This window comes from Danio rerio, chromosome 11, assembly GCF_052040795.2.
Source record: "Danio rerio strain M-AB ecotype USA chromosome 11, GRCz13ab, whole genome shotgun sequence".
Taxonomy (NCBI): Eukaryota; Metazoa; Chordata; class Actinopteri; order Cypriniformes; family Danionidae; genus Danio; species Danio rerio.
The window spans coordinates 41,534,486-41,560,181 of record NC_141031.1 but is presented as its reverse complement, the minus strand read 5'-3'; the positions used below and the strand labels follow the sequence as shown (position 1 = coordinate 41,560,181).

The 25,696-nt window shown below is 36.2% G+C and overlaps 1 protein-coding gene and 1 long non-coding RNA gene across 2 annotated transcripts in view; one reads left to right on the top strand and one right to left on the bottom strand.

The window, feature by feature from the left end:
• LOC147841877 (uncharacterized) overlaps positions 1 to 15,910 on the top strand; it is a 174,321-nt gene extending 158,411 nt beyond the window's left edge. The window contains exons 2-3 of the long non-coding RNA XR_015503082.1: positions 13,799 to 15,070; positions 15,246 to 15,910. This is a non-coding gene — a long non-coding RNA (uncharacterized LOC147841877). The remainder of the gene's footprint in view (positions 1 to 13,798; positions 15,071 to 15,245) is intronic.
• Positions 1 to 25,696, bottom strand: part of epha8 (eph receptor A8) — a 336,681-nt gene that overhangs the window by 257,604 nt on the left and 53,381 nt on the right. The window contains exons 3-9 of the mRNA XM_087274196.1: positions 22,333 to 24,382; positions 19,991 to 21,998; positions 18,286 to 18,360; positions 16,870 to 18,164; positions 11,351 to 11,437; positions 11,151 to 11,272; positions 3,717 to 3,735 (exon numbers count right to left, since the gene is read on the bottom strand). The gene's annotated coding sequence lies outside the window, so the exon portion shown is untranslated. The remainder of the gene's footprint in view (positions 1 to 3,716; positions 3,736 to 11,150; positions 11,273 to 11,350; positions 11,438 to 16,869; positions 18,165 to 18,285; positions 18,361 to 19,990; positions 21,999 to 22,332; positions 24,383 to 25,696) is intronic.

Genomic DNA, 25,696 nt, shown 5'->3' with positions numbered 1-25,696 from the left:
ACATATCATGAACATCTCGACATGCGAAAGTGTTACTCTATGTTTTCATTGGAGTTGTACTCAATACTGATCCATCCGAAGAGTTTGTGATGTAGTCAAATGTTTACAAACACAAGCGCAGCCGTTTAGAGGTCATTTCTGGTTAATGATGTCAGAATTTACCAGCATTTTGCGATGGATGTGTGAATGCTCTTTTCCGGTAAAAATCCGTAACGTCCTCGCCTGTGTGAACAGCGCTTTTTTGAATAAACCGGTAAAGTCGTTCCGGAAATTTTCCGGATATTTACCGGTATCACTGTGTGAAAGGGGCTAGTGTCTCAACTTAAACTGTTCCAAGGCAATCTCATGGCAATTCGTAACTTTGCAATTTAGTGGCTCATTCCTATTTGTACAATTTTGATATAATTAGTCTGTCCTGCAATGAGGGGTAGGTTTAGGCACCCGCTGTGAATGTTGAATGGCCGTTATTAGTGGTTATCAGCTGATAGATATGGGCCGGTAGGGGCCTTCTGTTATCCTTCATCCACATGGTTTATCAGCTATGCTAAAAAAGAAGACTCCAGATCTGGATTTGTTTTTACATTACTGTGATGGTTAAGGGTTGTGGTAGGGTTAGGGGTAGGGGCAAATTTAATAAATAATATAAATAATTCTTGTGGGTGACGCAGTGGCGCAGTAGGTAGTGCTTTTGCCTTACATCAAGAAGTTCCATGGTTCGAGCCTCGGCTGGGTCAGTTGGCGTTTCTGTGTGGAGTTTGCATGTTCTCCCTGCGTTCGCATGGGTTTCCTCCGGGTTTCCCCCACAGTCCAAAAACATGCGGTACAGGTGAATTAGGTTGGCTAAATTGTCCGTAGTGTATGAGTGTGAATGAAAGAGTGTGGATGTTTCCCAGAGATGGGTTGCAGCTGAAAAGGAATCTGCTGCGTAAAAACGTGCTGGATAAGTTGGCGGTCCATTCCGCTGTGGCAACCCTGGAACATGCGATGCTTCAACATGTACATTAACACAGGGTGATAGAAACCCAGCTATTGACAATCCTATGGAAGTCAATGGCTATAAAATATATTTTCATTTTTCAACAGAAGAAACTTAAACAGGTTTTGAACAAGATGAGGATGCGTAAATGATGATAGAATAGTATTTTTGGTAGACTATGCCTTTAGTTCTTTAAGAGCAACAAATTTCCAAGGAAATACAGGAAAGGCGGCATGAAAATTTCATGCCCCTTTACGTCTATACGCTCATTTTATATACATGCATGTGGACGGCTGTCCTCAGAAGTGGTTCAGTGCTGGTGAAATGAGTCTGTCTAGGAGAACTAGAGCAGTGTGTGTGGGTGTGTGTATGGCGTGAGTCTGGGCTTCCGTGACTTACCCAGAAGCCCCCTGCTGTGAAAGAGAGCGCGTGCTGCATTCAACAGCATTAAAAAAGGATGAAGAGCATGCTCGAATGGGGACCGGGGCCACACTGACGTGTAATTGCCTCTTAAGTGCTGCACGCGCGTTCACTCAAGTGCCCCTTTAGATCTATGTTACGACTCAAGCAAACCTATCTACTATTCCAGCAGTCAAAACAATAGTAAACTTACTCCCCCTCCCCAGTCAGATACTGGACCACAAAACCAGTATGAATGAATGCAATTCAGCAAGAGGAAACATGCAAAGGAATTTTATGGTTCAATGCCATTTTTTAATACAGTAATAAGTTGTTGCCGTGATTTACAACACTGTAAAAAAACTATAATCTTGCTGCCTTAGTTTTTTATTTGTTGAATCAAGCAACTTTAAGTTCTCTACTTGCATCAATTCTGAATACATTTTTAAACTATAAATTGTAGTTGAAACCTGATTAGCTTTTTAAAACATTGTCACTTCAGAATTATAAGGTTCTATCTGACATTTTTGTCAAAATTGAGTTATTCACATATTCTTATTAAATGACAACTTATCTACATTATGTGATGTTTTTGTACAAGTTGTTTTACATTAAGACTTTTTTATTAAAAACCAAAAATAGTTTATTTACTAAGTCGAACTCTAGATTGACTCTATAAGGTTCGTTCTGTGAGCCAATCAGCATTTTTAATGCACGCATAAGGACCAATCAGCTTTCTTTGTCATTTCGCCAGACTGCTCCACTGACAGCGGGAAAGACCAGAAAGACAAAAATCACACAAAATCAGAGTCTGCTAAATAATGCTGCACCACACAAAACTGAGAAGAAACCTGAAACAGATAAGCTGTGAGTACATGTGATGATTTAGAAGCATTTTTGACATTGAGATGAAATGTTAAATTTTACATTGTTGAAAAAAATAACAAATATTTAATAAATGTCTATATTAAATGTGAAATATTTTTATTTGTGTGTGTATACTCAGTGCAACATTTTTTAGTGTTTAGTAAACTCCTTTGCTCGTTTTCTGTTTTCTTTTAAAGTCTTTAAATTCGATATTAAGCCTTGAAGGGAAAATACTTAATTTATTCATGGGCATATAATTCAAATCAATATAATTCAACAATTCATATAAAGCATAAAATGTTAGAAATATGAACATATTAATTAGATAAAATTAACATGGACTGGACAAAATATTTAGCACAACCTTGTATGCTTAATTTAAACAAGAAAAAAAAAAGTTAATCCTAAAACGAAATGTTATAAAAAGCAAAAATTTAACTTTCCCAAGCATCAACATATTGTTAAAACACCAATTTATATAAATGTTTCTTTTTTTATATCCTCGAATGATTTGCCAGATAGAACCTTATAATTCCGACTGAAAAATTACCTCTCAAAATTAAAAGGTTATCAAAATTAATGTATGAAAAAGAACTGTTACACAAATATTTGAAGCTTAATATCTCAAAATCATTTAGAACGCAGACAGAACCTTATAATTCCAAGGTGACGATTTGTTGTCATGACTTGTACTGTATGTCAAATAATTTTTACAACAAAGGAACTAAACAACAAGATAATTATTTTCTGAAACTTTAGGATATATAAAAAACAGAGTTATTTTAAACTGTAATGTTATTTCACCATTAACTATTAAATAATTATAAACTGTGAAAATAAAAATAAATAAATTGATTAAATTCTAGTATTAGTTTGATTTACCACACCGAATAGTCATTTTCTTTTCAGTGCACTACAACATCTTACATATATATATATATATATATATTTTTTTTTGTTGTTGTTGCTAATTTCTAATTTCCTACAGAGAACAGTCTTTAAATTCGATCTCGAGGAATCTGCATCTGTGCTGTGGCTAAGAGGCTCGCGTTTATGGTTTATATTTTGAATATGAGCTGATCTTTTAATTATGACATCATTTCCATATCAAACCCCTCCACCAAGGCTCCACCTGCCCCTCTTTCTCGATAAAAAGTCAGCAGTGTGATACTGACGTTTGGCATTCTTAGCAATGTTTACGGTTTCCTCCAGCACATTCATTATCTCCATCAGTCCACCTCCAGCGCACTTCTGCAAGTTATTTAGGGATCTGGCTGTCATAAATGTGTTTATGAATCTAATAACCACACTTTCTTTGGGTTGTGTTTCCACGTTTATAAATAGCCCAGGTGTTGGTAAGATTTATAAGAGTTTTTGCGCCAAAACATCACAGATGCAACCAGACGATTCACACAAGGAACATAACTGAAGAGTTCATTCAAAAGAACAGAAAGTTCTGTCATCATTTACTCACCCTCATGAAAATCGCAAACCTGTAAGGAAGACAAAAAGAGAAATATTCAACAGTAATACAATTTTTAAGCAATAAAAATGAATTGGAACTTTAAGGCTTTAAAAATAACACAAACACACTATAAAAGTGATATTACCCAAGGGGGCACCTTGATGTCAAAACGATATGAAAAAAAAAACGTGTCAAGAATGCTAATCAATTTGATGTCAAAATCTTGACGTCTATTTGACATCCACACATTGATGTCGTTTTGGCCACCAAAATAATGACACAAAAAGTAATATAACAATATAACAATATTCACTACCTGCAAAAAGTCTTGTCGCCCATCCAAGCTTATATGAAAGGCAAAGGCCTCTAGATTACGCTTATTTTACCAAAATAAAACATATTCATGCCTTGATTTTTCATGATTTAATTAGGACAGTAAGGTTTGACCTTGCTTAGACAAAAATCTTTTCACTTAACAGAAATAATGTCCAGTATAGAACATAAAGTCATGCTGCAGTAGAAAGAGAATGAATATTGTGTCTGACTCCATCATGAGCTTGGAGGACTGCATCCATACATCTCTGCAATGACTCAAATCCCCTATCAATAAAGTCATCTGGAATGGCAAAGAAAGTGTTCTTGCAGGACTCCCAGAGTTCATCAAGATTATTTGTATTCATCTTCGATGCCTCCTCCTTCATCTTAGCCCAAACATGCTCAATAATGTTCATGCCTTGTGACTGGGCTGGCCAATCCTGGATCACCTTCTTTGCTTTCAGGAACTTTGATGTGGAGGCTGAAGTATGTAAGGGAGCGCTATCCTGCTGAAGAATTTGCCCTCTCCTGTGGTTTGTAACGTAATGGGCAGCACACATGTCTTTATAGCTCATGCTGTTGATGTTGCCATCCACTCTGCAGATCTCTCACACACCCCCCTATTGAATGTACCCCAAACCATGATTTTTCCTTCTTCTAACTTGACTGAATTCTAAGAGAATCTTCTGCAGTGTTGGGATGATTGGGATGCAGTTCAACAGATGATTCATCAGAAAAATCTACCTTCTTCTACTTTTTGATTAACTAGAAGGCAAGTTATTATTTGTTGCTCTTACAACTGGGATTGACCACAAGACTTTTGTCAGGTAGGGTATATATTACAACAGGATTTATTCATTTGAAAGCTTCAATGCCAAATTTACACTGGATATTGTGTCCCTACAATGCATGCAAACTACCTTGATATGAAAATGAAATCTAACTGGCATCTAAAATTGCTGCCAAATGTTAAATATTGCCAATGTTAGATGTCTTTTTGACATCAAGGTACAGTAGTCTGCATTGTAAGAAAACAAAATCCAGTGTAAATGTGTATTCAAAGCTTTCAGATCAGCAGTGGATGTCAAATAGATGTCATAAATGTTGACATGAAATTGATAGACATTTTTGACATGGTCTTTTTGTATTGTTAGTTAATTAACAAAATAAAAGTTGCTTCTTTAATGTTTTATGTGTTTTTTTTTGTTTTTTTTTTAATGTTTTGTCAAAAATGAATAAAATTACTTTATTTAGGAGTGTTAGGTTAAACATCAAGTAAAAGTGAATTATATTTAATCTAAATCTAGATTTATTATTAAAGTAAAATTAAGCTTCTTAACATTGCCTTTATCAAATTAAGTATATTTTTTGCATTGTTTGTGTGTTTTTGGTACAGTTTTGATGTATTGTTGATGCATTTTTGCATGTTTTGTTGTTTTACATCAAGGTGTCCAGTGGATAAAACATTACATGTATAAGGCCACTGACATCTTTTAGACTGTAATTCTGCCTCTTCTCCAAAATGTCCACCACATGTTCCCACAAGTCTAGCATTACTAGTAAATTTTTAACTTTTTGGGGACATTTTTTCGGCTCTCAAATTATCCAGAATTAATAATTTTGAAAAAAGTAAATTATTTTCTGTGAGAGTTGGGTTTAAGTGTATAAAACCGGAGCACAGCATATACAGTACAAAAACCATTATTTCTATGAAAAGTCCCTATAAAGCACGAAAACCCTAAATGTGTGTGTGCATGAGCTGTACAATTTCTGTAAATGCCATTTCTACTTTCAAACCGCCGGCACGCACAGTTCTTGACTGGTGCACTCAGAGGGATGGAAACAGCTTTTGTTGTGAACCACCTTCCTTTCAGCAGAAAAATCTAAGTGACATGCAACACAGGAGCCTTGCACGTCAGTCTAACTCTACCAGTTGTACCACCCATACCCTTGAGATGAATGTACTTGGCATCATAAATGACTTATCAGGCTACTCTAAATCTAGGTCTACTGAGTTAAACAGACATGCCATACATGCAAACACATGCGTGCAAGTGATGCAGACATGCACTTATTAGTAAACATGAGACACTGGATATAGTTTGGCTTTTAGCGATACTTGCTTTGGAATATTCAAGTGCAGAAATTTAAAGTGCATGTTACAGATATTACCTTTCATGCTGTGTGTAATGTCGCTGTTTAGTGTGTAATTTAGCCATCTCTAATAGTTGTGATTGTAATATCTTAAAGGGTCACAAAACATCAAAACACATTTTTTGAGCTGTTGACAGTCGTATACGTGTCCCACACTGCTATAAACACTGTTAGGACACATATATCTCACTAAAAAAGTGAAAATTGGTTGTTTTTGTGTTATTTGGAGCAAATTCATATTTTTGGTTTGAAACTAATTTTTGAAACTGTGTCACGGCCATGAGATCTTAGCACGTATTCCAGCGTGTAGACTGGACGTCTGTACCTGGGAGTACCTTATGACGTCTCGGAGTGTGCTGGATTCATTTAGGAGTAAGACTTGGTTCAAACCAATCAGCGCGCTCTATTGTGTATGAAGTGCAACTTCATTAATATGGATGATAGCTTCGAATACTGTTTTTACCTGTTACAGTGTTCAGACGGCAGAGAGACACCACGTTGTGTTGCCAAGCAAGAGAACAAGAATTGTTTGGAGATACGGGTCATCAGTGTTGCTTTTATAATGTGCTGCAGTGAAGGTTTTGTTTTCATTTTCCCGCTATGAGAGCGCAGCTGGACTCGCGCGTGGATCAGTGCAAGCAACGCGCGACAGAAATACAAATCTAAGGAAAATTGTGTACCTGAGAGCTTTTCTCGTCTGGAAATGGTGAAATCCGGATTTGCCTCTCATCTCCTTTTAATGAAAACGCAGCTCCCGTTGGCGTTGATTGTTCTGTCTCTACAGATTTGGTAAGTAAGCCATCAGTGTCTTTGTTTGTTTATTCAGAGGCAAATTAGTTTGCATCGTCAGCAGTACTCTTTCAGTGTTTAAAGACGGACCTTAGTCAAATAATTTCTAAGTTAATAAAGTTTACCGTACGTTAATATCACTACAACATTATGGATTGAAAAATCTGCTGTAAATGCGGCTCTCCGAGTGTAAACATGTTAGCATCACAATCAAACTTACCGTCGTGGAGGATTTTCGCCGCATTTTGTGACAGGAATAACACACACGGCTTTCTGACGCCGAGTGCATCTAAGTTACCAAGAAATTCGGAGGGTTTTTTTCTATCATTCGAAGTGCGGTAACAAACATTGCATGAAAGATACACGCGTCCAGCAATTCCTCGAATCAAATATCTCGTTTGTCACGAGTGGCATGAATGAAATTCCTGAATGAAAGAGCCAAACTGCAGTTAAAGTCCACCATTTAATAATTTGGCAAATAATTTGATTACTGATGTCCACGTAAACAGTCACTGTCTTTCTACTCTGCGTCTGTGTGTTTGTTTTGCCTCTGTGAAAATCAGCGCGTGCCCAAACCGACACTCCCATATTTATGCAAATATTTATGGACCTTCCCTCTTTCGCTCCTCCGACACTCCCCCCTAAACAGAGCTGGACACGCCCACTTTTTTGACTTTTTCCAAAATAGAGGTGTGAAACCCTGCTGAAACATGGGGGTTTCATGGCCCTTTAACATTTGGACAACAAATTGTTAAATAAAAAAAATTAATTAATTAGTTAATTTAAAAAAAATCGTAAGAAATAAGAATTGCAAATATGAGCCTAATAATTTGTATTTATGTTAAAGTTACAACAGGGAAAAAAGGCAGATCATAACAGAGCTAAGAATTTTTCACAGTATTTCTAATAATATATTTTCTTCTGGAGACAGTCTTACTTGTTTTATTTCAGCTAGAATAAAAGTGGTTTTTAATTTTTTTTAAAAGCCATTTTAAAGGTCAATATTATTAGCTCCCTTAAGCAACATTTATTTTTCGATTGTCTACTGAACAAACCACTGTTATACAATAATTTGCCTAATTAGTTAAGCCTTTAAATGTCACTTTAAGCATACTAGTATCTTGAAAAATATCTAGTCAAATATTATTTACTGTCATCATGGCAAAGATTAAATAAATCAGTTATCAAAACTATCATGTTATCATGTGTTAGACTATTATCTGTTAAACAGAAATTAAGGGGGATATGCAGGGGGCTAGTAATTTTGACTTCAGCTGTACATCTGCTTTTCTTAAGCTCTCTAAAGATGCTAATGATTGTTTACAGTGCATCCCTAAACATTCATTTGTGACCTCTGTGTAATGCTTTAAATATCTATCATTTCACATATTCAGGGAGTTCTTTGAGCGCAGCCTGGTAAACATATGTTTAAGATATGACAGGAGTCGCTTTGATTGGGCAATAAATATGCAAATGGAGCCGGGGGGACATGCTAATAGCTGATTGGGTTGAAGATTGGACTCATCCTCAATGACAGGGTTTTTGTTGGTGGGAAATTGGATGCTGGACGGCACGTTAAACACAATGAGACTACTGGCATTATTAGTATGTAGGGTGCACCGCAAACAATGTCATTACCGAACACATTGTGACAGCTAATCATTCCACTGTTTTGGAGTTACTGTCAAAATAGCTGAAAAAACTAAATTTCAAGGCCAGTGAGTAATGATTCAATGATTTTAGTAATGATTTTTTTTCTTCCTGGCAGACCTGCATGTGCACAAATACAAACCCAACAACATTTTCTCGAATGACAGGCATCGCTGTGTGGGATTTAACAAACTGAACCAGCAAATGAACTGTTTTGCTTTATTGTTTTGGGCAAAAAAATTGCACCCAAGTTTTTTATTGTCTCCTGAATTCATCCATCTGGGCTCGCCACAGCGGAATGATCAGCCAACTTATCCAGCATATGTTTTAACAGCGGATGCCGTTCCAGCTGCAACCCAATCACTGGGAAACACCCATACACACTCATTCACACATACACTACGGCCAATTTAGTTTATTTAATTCACCTATAGCGCATGTCTTTGGCCAACTGACCCAGCCGGGACTTGAACCAACAACCTTCTTGTTGTGAGGTGGCAGTGCTAACCATTGAGCCACTGTGTCGCCCGTTTCCTGAATGTTTGACACAAATTTACTATGTGGAGGGTTGCTCTTTTTTCTTTAAAGAGACAGTTCACCAAAAAAAGGAAAATTGTCATCATTTAATGATCCTCCACTTGTTTCTTTTTGAGTTTTTTTTATCTGTTGAAGGAAATTATTCTAAAAAATGTTGGTAAAAAACAACCTTTGACTTCCATAGAATTTTTGTTCTATGTTCTATGGATGTCAATGGATGCTCTATGGATGAAAATGGATGTTTTATCCAACATAATTCGGAATATTATTATTATTGTTTTGTTTAATAGAATTAAGAAATTCATAAAAGCTTGGAATCACTTGAGTGTGAGTATAGAATTTTTTTTTTTTTTGGTGAACTACCCCTTTAATAAAATGTAGGAGGAACAATTTGAACTAAAATATTCTTGCTTGAGCTTGGAAAAGAACTCACAGCATAACATTGGCACAAAAAAAAAAAAAATATATATATATATATATATATATATATATATATATATATATATATATATATATATATATATATATATATATATATATATATATATATATATATATATTTGCCAATGTGTATTGTGCCAATGTTATGCTGCAAGTTTTTTTTTCTATTATAATAAATATAATGTATTTATGGAAGCTTATTTTCACTAATCATTTTTATCTATATAAATTTATTTTGTCCATAGTAACCACTGTATACATTTTGGCTTTACAGTTAGTAGGCCACCAGTGATCATTTGTAATGTGTTTGCATTATTTTGTCATGAACCAGAAGAAAACAATAAAAAAACTTGAATAAATAAATAAATAAATAAAAAATTCCCACATTTCTTTTCTTTTCTCTCTCAGAACTGCAGAAAGAAATTCATCATTACATGATATTAACTTCAGAATTGGAAGGGGGGAAAAAATGAAAACTTGCATCAAATTTGGTAAAAAAAAAAAATTGTATAAATAAATGTGAGAAATTAAGTGCTTACTTCAAGAAAGATGCAATATTGAGTTGCAATTATGAGTCTTGAATTTATCACAATATGACCTTCTCCGGCTAAAATTAGAGCAAATTTTATAAATATCACTTTTCTATTATATTTTTTAATATATATACAGTTGAAGTAAGAATTATTAGTCCCCTGAATTATTCGCCCCCCTGTTTATTTTTTCCCCAATTTCTGTTTCCTACTAGGTTAATTAGGTTAACTAGACAGGCTAGGGTAATTAGGCAAGTTATTGTATAACAGTGGTTTGTTCTGTAGACAGAAAAAATTCGCTTAAGGGGCTAATAATTTTGTCCTGAAAAATGGTGTTTAAAAAATTAAAAAAACAGCTTTTATTCTAGCTGAAATAAAACAAATAAGACTTTCTCCACAAGAAAAAATATTATCAGACATACTGTGAAAACATCATATGGGAAATATTTTTAAAAATATATATTTTAAAAAATAATTCAATTTTATATATATATTGTTATTCAATATATATATATATATATTTTATATATATATATTATATATATATTTTATATATATATTTATATATATATATATATATATATATATATATATATATATGTGTATATATACACACACACACACACATATATATATAAATATATATATATAAATATATATATATATATATATATATATATATATATATATATATATATATATATATATATATATATATATATATATATATATATATATATATATATACATATTAGACATCTACAACAACAAATAACAGATAAAAATCCAAATCAGTTTTTGGATTTCATTTTTGAAGTGGAGGAAACCGGAACACCCGGAGGAAACCCACACCAACACGGAGAGAACATGCAAACTTCACACAGAAATGCCAACTGGTCCAGTCGGGACTTGAACCAGTGACCTCTTTGCTGTAAGGTGACATTGCTAACCACTGAGCCACCGTGCCAAGTTGCGATTATGAAAAATAAAAATCATAACTGCTGGGAAAAAAAAACTTCCAAATTACCTTTTTAAATTCATTTTTTTCATCTGCAGGCAGAAACAGGCTTTGATAAGTGATAAGAGTCCACATGCAGGTCTCTTGTCGTGAATCCTCTACAGTAACGGCTTTGTTTTCATCTCTATAATCTGGAGGCAAAAAAAGTATATTTTTGACACACAGCTCTGTATTCCTCAGCTCATAAACTAGGATATAAAAAAATCCACCTTCGGGGACTTCGACAGGGGGTCCGCAGCCATACTGCAGGGGGTCTGCCAATTATTGCTTGATCTCCAACTAATTTTTGTGAAAAGCTGAAAATAAAATAAAAATATTACATCAACTTAAACCACAGCTGAAGTTCAGCTAAATGTTGCATTGTCCCTGAAACATTAAACTGAATAGCTGTTCAATAATGTGTGCATTAATCATTTGAATGGCTTTGCGAAGTATGCAAATATATGTAAATTCGTTGACATGGCACAAGTTTAAAACTCAGCATACATCACTGTTCATTTTGTACTTTCACAGTGAGGACTAATAAACTCCGCCACTACAGAAAGACATCAGGGATTCCAGAGATTCCAGCACAGATTTTCTGAAGCTTACGAGTTAGATTACGACACTCTTTAATTAATAGATTCTGTTGTAAATAAGCATGTCCTTGATCCTCCCAGCTGTCAGGAGAATATTAGCAGAAACCCTTTACATATGTTTGGATGTATGTAAAGTCATTTATACGAGCTCTTTTAATGTGTCTTTTGCTTTTTTTTTGTATTTTGATGTTTAAAGCAAGATGCATACACATATCATATATATTTTATTTAATGCCATATCAGCAACAACGGCATGTCAATCAATATAATAAAAACAAAAAAAAAATTGAAATTGTAAAAATAAATAAATTGATTAATTAATTAATTAATTTAAAAATAAATAAATAAATAATAAAATAAATACATTAAATAAAATTAAATAAATAAATGAATAAATAATTTAATAAAATAAAAATAATATAAAAAATAAATAAATGAATAAATAAATAAAAACAAATTACAAACAAATAAATATAGAAGTTAATATGATAAAAATGCAAAAAAAATAATAATAATAATCTGGTGACACTTTGCTGAATATAACCTTGAGTGAATTAGGCCCAATCCCAATTCTACCCCTTAGCTCTTACCCCTACCACTCAATTTGCACGTTCACGTGAAGGGGTAGGGGTGTCCCAATTCTCCTTGGCTTTTCGGTTCAAGATTCAACCCCAACCCATCCCCGCACTTCAGTTTGCAATCTCACCCTCAATTCTACCCCTTAACCCTACCACTCGTATTGCGCGGCCACATGAAGGGGTAGGGGTGTCTTAATTCTCTTTAGCTTGAAGGCATAGGGTTAAGTGGAAAGGCTAGATAGAATCCAAAGAGTACGAAAATTTCCCAGAATACCCCATTTACCAGGCGCGATCTCAACCACCCGCTGCCAATCCGCTGTTCAGTTGACCAATCCCACCCAAACAACCCGAATTACGAATTTTTACAAGAAACAAGCATATGTTTTAAAACATTCTTTACAGCGTTTGTGTTTTACTGTCATGGTTTTAAAAAAAAAAAAAAAAAACTAAAATAAAAATATTTAAAGCAAAAAAAAAAAATTTTTTTTGCTATCTATTAGCCCTAATAATAACTCCTATAGTCGTCCCACAACATTCTGTCTCCCAAAAACCCTGTCAGAAAAGTCTAGTGGCTGGCAATGGCCTTTTAACAATGTCTGGTATAATGTTATTAATGTTTTCTTGTGTTTACATTGATGAATATGGCCACTGTGTAAATACACAGTACAGTTACAATCCTATTGCCACATTATATCATTGTAATAACATAATATTGTTGCCTTCAGTGATTTCCTGCAAATAAATACACAACTGGAATAACTGCAGCAAACGTGATCATCTGATCTCATTTGAAGTAAGAAATCGCGATGACATATGATGACGTGTGCAGGTGTTGTGGTGTCCCATTTCTTAGGGGTAAATTTTGAAGCCCTTCCACTTTACACTCTGTACCAAGGGCAAAATTGGGCCTTTATTTCATAGAAAAAGATGCAACTTGAGCAAACACATCTAATAACATAATAACATTTATTCAGATTTTTATTTTATTTTATATATTACTATGTATGCACATACAGTCGAATTTCAAGTTATTAGCCCTCCTGTCAAATTTTAATTCTTTTTTGAAAATGCTTCCCAATTTTGCTTAACAGAGAGATTTTTTTACATTTTTAATAACTACTTTATTTTTGTCTTTACCATGGTGACAGTACATAATATTTTAGCTATTTTGCAAGACACTAGTATTCAGCTTAAATTTAAAGACTTAAATTATGTTAATTAGGAAAGTTTGGTTAATTAGGCTTTGATATTTTGCTAGCTATTGGTTTTGTCTAATTCAAAATAACATAATAATTAATATATTTATATATATATATATATAAATATATTTAATAATAAATTATATATATATATATATATATATATATATATATTTATTTATTATTATTATTTTTTTTTTTATGTGTGTAATTTTTATGTATTTTATTATTTTGTTTTAAAAAAACATGCAGTAGCATTTCATCACAATAGATCATCAGTTTCGGAAATACTCAGACCAAAGTCAAAGTCACTTAAATCCCCTTTTTTCCCCATTCTGATGCCTTGTTTGAAGTCCAGCAGGTCGTCTTGACCATGCCTACATTCCTAAATGCATTGAGTTGCTGCCATGTGATTGGAGGATTAGAAATTTGTGTCAACAAGCAGTTGGGACAGGTGTACCTAATAAAGTGGCCGGTAAGTGTACATTTTTTTCGGCTGTCTACAGAACAAACCACTGTTGTACAATGATTTGACTAATTACCCTAACTTGCCTAGTTAAGCCTTTAAATGTCACTAAGCTGAATACTGATATCTTGAAACTATTCAGTAAAATATTATGTACTGTCATCATGACAAAGATAAAAGATATCAGCTAGAAATGTTTAAATAAAACTATTATGTTTAGAAATGTGTTCAACAGAAACAGAAATGGGGGGGGGGGGATATACAGGTGGGCTAATAATTCAGACTTCAACTGCATGTCATTACCTGACATCATGCGAGTTTTAGCAGTAGCATCTGTGCTATTGAACACAACTTTATCATTGAACCTGATGATCTGCATTCAGTTCACAAAAACTCAGAAATAACAAAGCCCTTATGTTCATAACTTTCAAAAAAAATACTAACTGTAACAAGAGCGTTGAATCGTACCCAATCCACATTTCATTATCATAAACACAGATCGATTTGCTTTTAATAGCTCTATTTAAATTGGCCTTGTTGGCATGCGTGCTAGCAGTAGCAATCGTTATGGAGCGGCTAATTGATGCTTATTGGAGATAATGAGGCAGCGATGCTCATATTCTTCAGCGCCGGTACAGAACGTTCGGCTGACACTAATTCCAGCTTTGTTTGCGATTGAGTCTCGGCGGACGCTTCGCCATGGCTTTCTCCATCTCATTTATTCATCAGCTACCAATCATTTCATGAGGAGGACGTTAAAGAGGACACATATCATGAAAACCGGACTTCCACCATGTTTAAGTGCTGTGATCGGGTTTCATGTGCAAAATATGTATTAATTAAATTGTAAACCTCAACATTTTGTTGGATCATTTTCTTGTCATGTTGCCAAATTGCTTGTCACTGGAATCTTTTTGGGGTTGTATGTTGTTAGGGCACGGTGTTTATCTGCACATTTACACCCCTGGCACCATTTCTATTTACTCGCTGTAGCAGTTACAGGGTGGGTTCCATTTGGAAAGGCTCATCCCTATGCCCTAATGTTTATTAGAGGGTCTCTCTGAAGGTATTAGAGCATAGGGATGAACCCTTCCAAATTGAGTGCAGTGTGTGACACCAAACAACTTTCCCTGCTCAAAGGATCATGGCCTGAAGTGTCCATCAGTTGTATTTTTCAAACCCCTTCATTACCAAGGGCCTTTTGAAGTGGCCAGTTTTGAGCACTTCAGTTTTGAATGACACTTAAATATGACAGCCATGATTTTTTTTTCACTCTGAAGCAGCTGTCGAGGAGTGATATACAGTTGAAGTCAGAATTATTAGTCCTCATGAATTATCCCCCTGTTTATTTTTTTCCACAGTTTCTGTTTAACGGAATAAGATTTTTTAAAGACATTTCTACTTATGAGTTAGTTTTACTAACTCATTTCTAATACCTGATTTATTTTATCTTTGCCATGATGACAGTACATAATATTTGACAAGATATTTTTCAGCATAATAGTAGCATTCAACTATGTGCAATTTATAGGCTTATTTATAAAAAGTGCAATTTATAGGCTTAACTATTTTAATTAGGAAACTTGTTGCATAACAATGGTTTGTTCTGTCGACAATCAAAAATAAAAAGCTTAACGGGGTGTGGGGAGGGGGCGTGGCCGAGAGCCGTGGGAACGGAGGTAGGCCGCCGCGTAAGTGGATACACCTGCGGTGCGCACCTGCCTCAAATCCCACGGAAGGAGCTCTGGACTATAAAAGGAGGAACGATGGCAGAGGAAGCCGAGAGAGGACCGGGCCCGGACATATTTTACTTTTGCTTTCAGTTTGATGGCAGTCTCCGTGAGGAGCTGCCGTTCATGTAATAAATAAATATTTTCAAACTGAAAGCAAAAGTAAAATATGTCCGGGCCCGGTCCTCTCTCGGCTTCCTCTGCCATTGTTCCTGCTTAAGAGAAATTGGTTATTATACAGACTCTTGTCTTTAGCCCCTTTCACACATACAGACCCTTCCAGAAAATTGCCGGCAATTTTCCAGAAAGGTTGTATGTGTGAACAGGTCCTTTTTGAAAATACCGGTAAATTCGTTCTGGCTATTTTCCGGAAAGAGAAGTTGTAACATTACCGGCAATTTGCCGGAATGCTGCGCTGTGTGAATGCAGAAGGAAGATTCCCGTAATAAGCGCGTGCACGTCTAGAACGTGCTGACGTGAGACGTCTGCTTTAGCCAATCACAACAGTCAGACGCATTTACGTCCGCGCGGTTTGTGAGGATAAAAGCCTTTGAATATTTTTCCAGACACATTTAGCTGCTAGAAGATAGTCAGATCACGTTTATATGTTCTTCTTAATGACAACTGTGTAAATAATCATCGATGAGATGCTTATGACAAGCCGTTGTTTGTTTACCTTCAAGCTTTGCGTGTGCCTATGAGCGCCGCACATGCACATATTATGAACATCTCGACATGCGAAAGTGATCCTGCGAAAGTTGTTCACAATATTGATCATCCACAGAGTTTGTAATTTAGTCAAATGTTTACAAATACAAGCGCACCCATTTAAAGCTCATTTGTGGTGAATGATGTCAGAATTTACTGGTATTTTGGAATGGATGTGTGAATGCTCTTTTCCGGAAAATTTCCGTAACGTCCTCGCCTGTGTGAACAGCGCTTTTTTGAATATACCGGTAAAGTCGTTCCGGAAATTTTCCAGAAATTTACCGTATCACTGTGTGAAAGGGGCTATTGATTATCAGATTTAATAAACTACAATAGACATTATACAAATATGAAGTGCAAGATGTAACAAAAGGAAATAGCGATAACGTCAGGCAATTAGGTAAAAAAAGAAAAACATTGTACAACGTAAAGTTAGCATAATTAATAATAATAATTAATAATTCCTTACATTTATATAGCGCTTTTCTGGACACTCAAAGCGCTTTACACATTTTTGGAGGGATTCTCCTCATCCATCACCAGTGTGCAGCATCTACCTGGATGATGTGGCGGCAGCCAGACCGCACACACCAGCTGATTGGTGGAGAGGAGACAGAGTGATGAAGCCAATTATAATATGGGGATGGTTAGGAGGCCATGATGGACAGAAGCCAGTGGCCAAATTTGACCAAGATAAGGTAGGGTTAAACCACTGCTCCAGGGGTCACAAAACTTGCTCCTGAAAGGCAAGTGTCCTGCAGATTTTAGCTCCAACCCTAATCAAACTCACCTGATTAAGCTAATCAAGGTCTTACTAGGTATACTTGAAACACCCAAGCAGGTGTGTTGAGGCAAGTTGTAGCTAAACCCTGAAGGGACACCGGCCCTCCAGGACCGAGATTGGTGACCCATGCCCTACTCTTTTTCGAAGGACATCCTGGGATTTTTAATGACCACAGAGAGTTGGGACCTTGGTTTTTCTCATCCTGAGCAGTATAGAGTCCCCATCACTATAAATGGGGCATTAGGACCCACACAGACCGCAGGCTGAGCGCCCCCTGCTGGCCTCGCTAACACTACTTCCGGCAACAACCAAGCTTTCCTATGTGGTTTTGACCAGGCCGTATCCTGAGCAGCTGCTGTGGTAGTCTTGGAGGAGTGGAGAGCATGTGACCGATTCCTGTGACGTTCCAGGGACAGACGAGTCTTCGCTGACGTCCAGCGTTCACCAGCATTCAGCGCCTAGACTGCAGCTCTGCACAAGACGCTTGGCCATAGGAGAAATGGCCGTGCCCTACTAAGCCTGGTTTCTCTCGAGATTTTTTAATTCTTCTCTTCCGCCAATTGGTGAAGTTTTTTCCTCGCCGCCAATTATGATATGGGGATGATTAGTATTGGTCAAGATTTGATGAGAAACTAAAGTATGAGGTGACTTGAAATCGTTTGATTTAGGCGGAAGTGACAAACCGCAAGCTTTATATGTTACAATTAACATCTAAATAATTTTATTTTAATTCACAGAACCTTTAAGTCTGAAATATAGGCAGCTCAGCAGCACAAATAAGGTTTCACACTCTGGATCCTGCAGGCAGTCGTCTTTATGCATCTTGCTGCTGTAAACATGAAGGACAGTGGTCTGCTGAACAGAAGGACACAGCGGGACGAGCAGTGTTTAGGAGCTGGGCAGATGTCAGGGCCGAAGCTGTTTCATGCTATACTGCTATTTCGACAGTGCCGAGCTCACAATCGGCCTCCCAGCAGCGCCTGTCAGAGTTTAATGGGAATTAACGCTTGCTGAAAGTTATAAAACTCTTGAAGTATGTCATCAGGAAAGGTTAAAGGAATAGTTCAGCCAAAAATAAAAATGATGTCGACATTTACTCACCAAAAATGACAAAGCAGCGCCATAAAAGCAGTTCATGCAACTCGTTCATTAAATTCCAACTCTTCTGGAGCCTTGCTGTAGCGTTAAAGCGAGAAACGGGTGAAAGTTATTTGCTGAAAGTGTTCTTCGCCATAGGTCTCGAATCTCATTTGTATTGAGTAACAACTTAGTCAACATGTAATCGTCATTTTTAAATGCGTATTCTTGGTCTTAGCATATTCAATATTACATGAAAAAATTGCTTCTGAAACAACTTTAATTCTCAACTAAACACTTTTATTTATGCAGAAAATTCTGTCATCGTTTACTCATCTTCAAGTAATTTCCAAGTTGTATAGTTCAGATCATCTATGAAGCACAGTAAGCACTGGTTTCCACTTTTTCGTGGACACCAATATCAAGAACTTTCTAAATCACTAATATTTTAAATCTAAAGTCTTTGCGATTCACACATCGAGCATTTATAGAGCCATGAAAGTCCTTCCTGTACTAATCATTTCACTTACACTTAATACTTACATTAAAATAATGATGATGATTTCAATCTGTCATTTAAATATTTAAATAAAGAATTTCTTAGTTTTTTTGTTTAGTTTTTGAAAACAGCCCAATTGTTGAAATAACACCATAAACTTTAAATTCAAGCATTTTCAATGACCTGTCTTTGTTTTTAAGTACTTTCCAGGTGTTGAATTCATATGTCTGAAATTTAAGTACTTTCAAGAAGCATGGGAAGTGAGATATTTTAAATGTGCAGTCTGTAAGTTTGACACCTAGTGATTGAACAAGGTATTGATAGGGCTTATGGTTAAAATAGACAGGGCAAGAGACCTGCTGCACTGAGTCTACATCCGACCCTATGATTCAGAACCGGGGATTGAGGGAAAAGTCCTCATTTATAGTGTTTATATGAAAACGATTATCTTTATAATGATATAAATTGTGGTTGTGTGTATATGAAATTACAAATAACAAATCTCCTCACAGATTGTGTCTCATTTTGTGAGCTTACTGGCAACAGTTGTTATCTCTCCTCCTTCTCCCCTGCTGGCCACGCCCACTCCGGCCCTTTGCCCGCGAAGCTCCACGCCCATTATGATGCATCTTTTGAAAAAAATTCTGAACCTGAACCGAAAGGGGGGTGGGGGGGGTCATGACCCTTTAATGAATGTTGAGAACCAAACAACATTAAAACTTGGCTTGATTTAAAGGAAAAATGCTGAACATTTCTTAAAATGTCTTCTTTTTGGTGTGAATAGTTTTTTTAGACTTAAAATAGTCACAAAGATAGGGAAAATAATGCTATAGTTTTAGGAGACTTTGTTAGTAGACCAGTGAATAATGAATACAGACTACATTATAGTTCATTTTGAAACATTTTAGTGTTCAGAATTGTTCAGAATTAATACAAAAATACTCAGTTTGTTCAAAAGTGCAGTGCAGACATTCAACATCTTATTTTGCTCCATAAAAGACAGAAAGTAATATATATATTTTTATTTTGGGATGAGCTAACCCTGCGAAATAAGAAAAGCTTTTATTATTTATAAGAAGAAATATGTTTGATAGAATTGCACAGGGAAAATAATTGCATCATTGCTTTACAGGTCCGCATAACAAGTGAAGTTGTTGTGAAAATATTTGCTATGGGTGAATTATAAGTGTGAACCATAATTAAACAAATGGAAAAAAAGGCATTTCTCACATGGTGATAGAGTTGCTTCCAGCTGACCTGTCCATGACCATCTCTGGTTTCAGAGCCTCCTGATCTACCTTCAAATAGAGAGCAATTGTAAAATATTACACCAATGAACAAAGTCAAACTGTTTGAAAAGATAACAATAGCGGTCCGCTGACAGAACCCTGTGGGATGCCAGTTTGTGGACGATGTAAAAATCCACGTCTTCTTTCTCGTTCTATGCCAGGTGCAACCATGCCACTGAGAACCTGATAACCTTTAGTTGAACCCACAGTGCTACGCAGATATGACAGCATCAACAAAAGCTTCCATCTTGGATCCTCTTCATCTCCGAGGTGTTTGAATCGTAGCAGGAGAACAGCAATCCTTTGACAACAGAGGTAAATATAAGGCAAAGGATATAAAAAGACAAACCCTGAAAACTATTGATGCAACCTTTTGATTTTTTTAAGATTTTTTTTGCTCAACATGTTGGCACCTCGGTTAAAAAAAAAAAAACTTCAATCCTCCTTTGTATCCGACATTTCTGGTGGGATTTGGTTAGCGAGAGTCACACTTTGATCATGTTTTCCTTCATCCGCAGACAGAAACCAAGGAAAAGTCCTGCTAGAGTTTTGATATAAACATTATAATGAGGGCTTCACACATGCTTGAAAACATCCCAACTCAAACCTTTAGTATGAGTTCTGCACCAATTAATCTCGCCTCAAAGAAACTCTAGTGCACTTCCTTTTCCTCAAAGACTTATGACAAAGAGAACAGCAAACAAGATGCTGTTGAGAAATTATAGAAACGCCTTAATCATCTACTCTGTGGTGTTGTTTCATGAATTGCCTTGAAGGTACGAGTCGCATTTGAATCAAATATTGAACATTTTAAGCATTCTAGTTGGTCGAGAATCACGCTTTTAAGATATAACTGAGGTGTAAATCATAACCAGCTTTACAAATGCATCTCATCCTCCTTAGTTTTTAACATATGAGACCATCAAATATACAGCGGGAAAAATAAGTATTGGGAATAATATTTATAAAGGAGCTGTTGACATGGAATTGAACCAGATTTTGGAAAAAAAACCAAACAATACATACATAAAAATAAAACAAAAAAATCTGATCAATTATTCATGTGTGATAACAATGAAATGACACAAGGAGAAAGTACTGAAATGTGTTTAATACTTTATATAAAAGGCTTTGCTTAAAGATGCCTCTTAAATGGAGAATGAAGTCATGTGCATTACGCAGGTGTGAGCTTTTCACAGACTTCAACAGTGTCAAAATCTTGATGGTTCTGTGGGTCTCGTCAATCAAATCTGATCTTTAATTTATATTTTCTATTGGATTAAGTTCAGGTGATTGGCTGGGCCATTCTACAGCTTGATTTTCTTTCTCCGAAAGCAATTGAGAGCTTCCTTGACTGTGTTTTGGATCATTGTCTTGCTGGAATGTCATGGTTTCATCTTCATCATCGTGTTAATGTAGTTGTTACACTGAAGCAGCTGATATTAATTTACAACAAAGCAAAGCAGAGGGTTTGCTACTAAGAGATTTCTGCTGCTGTCTGGGCTTTCCCTGCCTTTCTACACCTCACTTTCTTCATGTGTTCAATACTTTTTTCCAATGTCATTTCATTTTATTACACGTAACTTCATATGTAAACAAATTAGATTTGTTTTGTTTTTTTGAAAAAAAAAATGCTTAACTTTAATTCTAAAGAAATTGAGACTTTCTATAAAACATCTCATTTTGCTCTTTAGTTTTTAAATCTTTGGTGTCCAAAATTGTCGGGAAAATGCTCAATATATTGAAAAAAGAGCAGTGTGGACATTCTGTAAAACATCTTATTTTGCTCCGTAGAAAAAATAACAGTAATATTTTAATTTCAATCTGAGATAACTTGGTAGAAATGATAGAAACACCTTAATCATCCCCTCAAGAGTGTTTTTTAATTATAGGAGTCATGCAAGGTGTCAACCCAAGGTGTAAACCAATTTGTAAATTGACAAATTCACCTCATCCTCTTGAGTTACGTTTAGTTAGTCATGCTCTTTAGATTTTAACATTTTGGTGTTGAAAAAACTTGATTTACTGAAAAAAGAGCAGTGTGGACATTCTGTTAAACATCTCAATTTGCTCTGTAGAAAAAAACAGTAATTTTCTTATTTCAGTATGAGATAACCCTGTAGAAATGACAGAAACACCTTAATCATCTGCTCAATAGTGTTTTATCTTGGTAGGAGCCATGCAGCCACATATCAAATTTCACTTATAGCATTCAAGCCGGTTGTGAATCATACTTTCAACATAACCCAAGGTGTGAACCAAGGTCTAAATTTAAAAATTCACCTCATCCTCTTTTGTTTTACAATTTTCAGTTTCCAAAATTGTTTGAAAAAGACTTAATTTACTGAAAAAGGCAGAAGAGATATTCTGTAAAACATTTCATTTAGCTAATTTTATCTTTAGTTTTTAATTTTTTGTTCACAATTGTTGTAAAAATGCTTAATTTACTGAAAAAAAGAGCAGTGTGGACATTCTGTAAAAAATCTCATTTTGCTCAGTAGAAAACAGAACAGTAATGTTTTAATTTCAGTATGAGATAACTCTGTGGAAATGATAGAAACACCTTAATCATTGCCTTAATAGTGTTTTTTGATGGTAGGAGTCATGCAGCCACATATCGAATTTCACTTATAGCATTCAAGCCGGTTGTGAATCGTACTTTTAAGATAATCTGAGGTGTAAACCAAGGTGTAAATTAACAAATTGACCTCATCCTCTTTTGATAAGTTCAGTTAGTCATGCTCTTTAGATTTTAACATTTTGGTGTTGGAAAAATGCTTAATTTACTGAAAAAGAGCAGTGTGGACAATCTGTAAAACATCTTATTTTGCTCCATAGAAAATAGAACAGTAATATTTTCAATTCAGTATTAGATAACCCTGTAGAAATGATGAAAGCAACCCTATAGAAATTATATAAACACCTTAATCAGCCCCTCAGTAATGAGTTTTCAATAGTACGAGTCACCCAACCGCATATCAAAATTCATTTATAGCATTCAAGCCAGTCGTGAATCAAACTTTTATGATAACCCAAGGTGCAAACCAAGCTGTAAATTTACAAATGCATCTCATCCTCTTTAATTTTTACCATTTTGGTGTTCAAAATTTTAGGAAAATGCTCAATTTATTGAAAAAAGAGCAGTGTGGACATTCTTTAAAACATCTCATTTTGCTGCAAAGAAAAAAGAAAAGTAATATTTTCAATTCCGTATGGGATAACCCAGTAGAAATTATATAAACACCTTAATCATCCCCTCAATAATGTTTTGTCGATGGTAAGAGTCACGTCACCGCATATCAAAATACATTTGTAAACTTTAAGCCAGTCGTGAATCACACTTTTAAGATAACCCGAGAAGTAAACCGATGTGTAAATTTACAAACTCATCTCATCCTCTTCAGTTTTAAATTTTTCTTTGTTCAAAATTGTTGGAAAAATGCTCAATTTAACGAAAAAAACAGCGTGAACATTCTGTAAAACATCTCATTTTGCTCCATTACACCTTAATAATCCCCTCAATGGTGTTTTTGTGATGATAGGAGTCACGCAACCACATTTCCAACTTCATTTATACCATTCAATCCTGTCATGAGTCACACATTTAGACATAACCGGAGGCACAAACCGTGAAACGCATCTCATCCTCTTCAGTTCTTAATCACCTCCTTATCAGCCCAGACTTATTAAAAGCCCATTTTAAGCGTCTTATCCTCGTCTGACCTGTTGTGGTTTGGGCGGCGAGTGCCCATTTACAGCTGCCGTGCGTCCCATTGATATTTTGACCCTCGGATCATCAAAACCCACGCTCTGTTCACAGCGGTGTAGGGTGACACTTCCCCACCGGGCTTGAAAGTCCATCTCAAGACCCTTTGAACTGAGCCTGTGGGTACTGGAAGGCAGGTAAACCTTCATAATAGCTCCCTTGTGTGAGGCCGGTGGTCCCGACAGCCTGGGAATCGATTAAAAGCCTTCGCGGCCCCTTCTTCCTCTTCTTGCGTCTCACCATGCAAGCTAATCCTCGAAGAATGCGCGGGGAAGTCACAGGGGTCTATTGTTTTAGCTTTTTCGAATTCGTTTTTGCCGCTCACGGCGCTGTGCGTTGGGAGTATAGACTGATCGCATTCGTATAAACAGGAATTACATATTTTTTCAAAAGTGACCTTTCTCTGCGTTTGCTCTCAGGATTGTTCATTGTTGAGGTTTTTTTTGTTTGATCTATCTGAGAAAGCTCAGGTATGGCACGGATGCTTGTTCCCAGTTTTAGTGGATTGGTCTTTTTTCCTTGCTGTTGTTTGGGGAGAGAAAAGGGGAATTTGGCTTGTTGACACACCTGCGTTTGGAGAGAAAGAGAGTTCATTGGTTAGGGAAGGCCAAAATACCAGAGGAATTCCTTAGTGTGAGACATGCATCGGGGGAAATGTTAATTGACAAATGTGAACTTTATAGCTAATCTATTACTATAGGTCAAAGGCAAAAATGGGGTTTCAGTCATGATCGAATATTTGAATATATAATTGAAAATTATTAGCCTACCTGTGAATTTTTTTCACCTTTTCAAATATTTCCCAAATGATGTTTAACAAGGGCGACGCAGTGCTGCAGTGGGTAGCACGTTCGCCTCACAGCAAGAAGGTTGCTGGTTCGAGCCTCGGCTCAGTTGGCGTTTCTGTGTGGAGTTTGCATGTTCTCCCTGCGTTTGCGTGGGTTTCCTCCGGGTGCTCCGGTTTCCCCCACAGTCCAAAGACATGCGGTACAGGTGAATTGGGTAGGCTAAATTGTCCGTAGTGTGTGTGTGAATGTGTGTGTGTGGATGGGTTGCAGCTGGAAGGGCATCCGCTATGTAAAAACTTGCTGGATAAGTTGGCGGTTCATTCCGCTGTGGCGACCCCAGATTAATAAAGGGACTAAGCCGACAAGAAAATGAATGAATGAATGTATGATGTTTAACAATTAATGATATCAACATATGTCAAGACCATGGACCTCATGTACGTAGATTTGAATTCATACTAAAACATTGGGTACGGACAAACTCTGTAAATGTGCGTACGCAGTAAAAAATTCAGGTGTATGAAACACTGTGTACGCGGAATCCCACGCATATTTTTTTGTACATCTAAATTAACGTGAAACTGAGCGCACATGCACGAGCGCGAAACCCCTCCCTGCCTCCTCCCCCGCATATATATGGTAATGACTCTACTTTGGCAAAACCAAACGAAAAAGCAATGGCAAAAGCAAGCAAGAAAAGAAACTTTACAGAATATGAATTGGAAGTGCTCCTATCGGAGGTAGACCAGAGAAAAATTGTGTTATTTGCAAGTTTGTCCTCCGGAAATAATAACAAAAGAAAAAATTGAGTGGGAGAGTTTAGCTGACGCAGTTAATGCAGTGGGGTCTGAACATGGCACTGTGAACGAATTAAAAAAGAAATAGTCCGAGATGCAGGTTATGAGAAGAACAGCGGCGCACCGTCAAAGTGTGGACTGAGCAGGCGGAGAACAAGGGACGCTGAACTCCCTTTGAGAAGAGAGTTGCCTCAATTGTGGGTGACACTTTACTGTCCAGAGTAGTACCAGTGTCTGTGGGAGACACACATGTATTAGAGGAACATTTTGTTAGGGCGGTATAGCACCACCGCTCC